At 41.9% G+C, this 2,884-nt stretch overlaps 1 protein-coding gene across 9 annotated transcripts in view; it reads right to left on the bottom strand.

Moving 5' to 3' along the window:
* The window catches only part of LOC106869227 (dorsal-ventral patterning tolloid-like protein 1), a 1,100,309-nt gene that overhangs the window by 969,345 nt on the left and 128,080 nt on the right, over nucleotides 1-2,884 (bottom strand). The window lies entirely within an intron of this gene.

The raw sequence follows: 2,884 nt of genomic DNA, 5'->3' as shown, positions 1-2,884 counted from the left end.
TGATAGTGACCTAAAACATGATTTTGGTTTACTGGTTCTGCATGGCATTTTGCTGTATAACATCGATTTATTTTATTCACAGTTAATGATTGTTTCATTGTAATTAATGTCATCATAGTTTTAATCAACGGATTTGTTTCTGCCACCACCACGACCGCCGTCACCACCAATATCATCGTCGCTGTTTAACATTCCCTTGTCCATACTTGCATGAATCAAATGGAATTCTTTGAGGCAGATTTTCTATGACCAGATGCTCTTCTTGTCCCCGACCCCCCATCTGTTTCCAAGCAAAGTAATATTTCCCTGTGACCAGACATGTTTTTATGGAAGATTGGAAATGAAGGACATCAGTTGCACGACAATGATATTTATTTACAGCTATCACACTGTCAAGGTACGGAGACAATGAAACAAACAAACAAACACACACACACACACACACACACACACAAACACACACACACACACACACACAAACACACACACACACACACATACACATGCATATAGTTAACTGTTCCATTATTGGTAGGTTCAACAAAAGAAATACCCAATCTGATGATAGATAAATATCACTTAATATACACAGAATTATTCTGCCAAACAATTCTACCAATCTACCAGCCTTGACTGCAACTATATTTTATTGTTCTCTGAAAAGACAAACGACAAAGCTTTCATCAGTAGGATTTGAACTCAGAATCTTAGAGGTTGAATGAATACAATAAGGTATTTCATTAACACCCTGCACTTTCTCTGTTGCAATGGCACTTTGTTGGTTACAGTAATAAGGGTTCCATTTGAGCTGATCAACAAAACAGCCTGCTCTTGAAATTAAGAGGCAAGTGACTGAGTACTCCACAGACTTGTGTACTCATAATGTAGTTCTCAGCAAGATTCAACAGGGTACAAAATGTGACAAGGCTGGCCCTTTGAATTACAGGTACAACTCATTTTTGCTAGTTGAGTGGAGTGGAGTGGAGTGGAGCAACATGAAGTAAAGTGTCTTACTCGGGGACACAGCATGCCACCAAGAAGTGAACTTGCAACCTTGACACAATCATGACACAAATACCTGAACCAATCATGACACACACCTTCACTCCTCTGATTTGTCAGCCTGATGGAAAGTTCATTTTATGGGACCCTGAAACGAAGAGAGACAAAATCGATCTTAGAAGGATTTGAACTTAGAATACAAAGAGCCAGAAATGAATACTGCAAAGCATCTCATTTGACACTGATAATTTCACTCATCTGCTGACCTTTACATCATCATCATCATCATCATCATCATCCTCGCCATCATCATCATAGCCATCATCATCATCGCCATCGTCATCATCGCCATCATCATCATGGCCATCATCATCATGGCCATCATCATCATGGCCATCATCATCATGGCCATCATCATCATGGCCATCATCATCATGGCCATCATCATCATCACCATCATCATCATCGCCATCATCATCATTGCCATCATCATCCAGTGTTTTAAATCTGGGTTTTGTTCCCGTTAACGGGTGTGGCCAGATCTATCTCAATGCCATAGCAACCACCCTCACACTATCTCACAATCTTGCCAGGTTTTGGGCATCCTCCCTTCTCAAGCCCATCCACCCAGTCTCCTCTTCCACTGGTCCCCTCCACGTTTTCCTTGGTCTACCACGCTTTCGCGGTCCATTTACCTCAAACTCAAGCACCCTCCTCACCTCAGAACATGCTTCTCATCCCTCCTCAACACATGCCTATACCACCACACTCCATCTGCCCTTTCCAGCAGTATATTCAAATGATCGCATGACCTTTGACTTCAGCTGCATTTCATCACACTGTTGTGTACAATCACGAGAATGAATGAATGAAATATTGGCTTTGTAAACTGTGTGATCCTGTTTATCTTATATATGATAAACATATATCAAACTGACTTTATTTATGTGTGAATGTGTGTTTGTTAGCTCCTTATATATATTCCATGGAGGCGCAATGGCCCAGTGGTTAGGGCAACAGACTCAAGGTCATAGGATCGCGGTTTCGATTCCCAAACTGGCAGGGGATGGTGGCGAACCCTGCTGTACTCTTTCACCACCACTTTCTCTCACTCTTTCTTCCTGTTTCTGTTGTGCCTGTAATTCAAAGGGTCAGCCTTGTCACACTGTGTCACGCTGAATATCCCCGAGAACTACGTTAAGGGTACACGTGTCTGTGGAGAGCTCAGCCACTAGCGCGTTAATTTCACGAGTAGTCTGTTCTGTTGATCGGATCAACTGGAACCCTCGACGTCGTAAGCGACAGAGTGCCAACAACATATATATTCCAGCAGAGTTGAACCCTGTAAAATTCGAACTCAGAGGAACGAGATCCATAAAACACGTTAGGAGTTAGTTCTTCTTCTGCTCTAACAACTCTGCCAACTTTCACGATTTTGGATATTGAGTGCAAAAGATCTTTAGAAGATGGAAAGAAATGAGTTAAGAGTAACCTATTAAGTATACAACATCAATTTACATGAATGCTTTGGTGCAAGTAGAGTATTAAAGGTATTATCATTTTATATGTAGAGGAGTGGTGTCTGTGGTGGTGTGGGCGTTTTATGTGAATACATGACACCTACTGGGTGAAAGAGTGCTGTATGCCAAGACTGGGAGGTATTCAAGGTAGAGGAAGATGAAAGAAGATGAAGAACTAAGCGAGGAATTTGGATTATCATGAAGTTTAAGCATTACTACAGAGAAAATGAAACGGTTATAGGAGGAGTGGCAGTATGCCATACTACAGATCCATTCCACCTTTGAGAGTAAAGAAACAAGAGTGGTGATGACTGCAGTGATGGTAGCATTGGCGGTTCGAGGCGGTGGTGGCGGTGGTGGTG

The sequence above is a fragment of the Octopus bimaculoides genome, chromosome 10, assembly GCF_001194135.2.
Source record: "Octopus bimaculoides isolate UCB-OBI-ISO-001 chromosome 10, ASM119413v2, whole genome shotgun sequence".
NCBI classification, from domain to species: Eukaryota; Metazoa; Mollusca; class Cephalopoda; order Octopoda; family Octopodidae; genus Octopus; species Octopus bimaculoides.
This window is presented reverse-complemented; position numbering and strand designations above follow the sequence as displayed.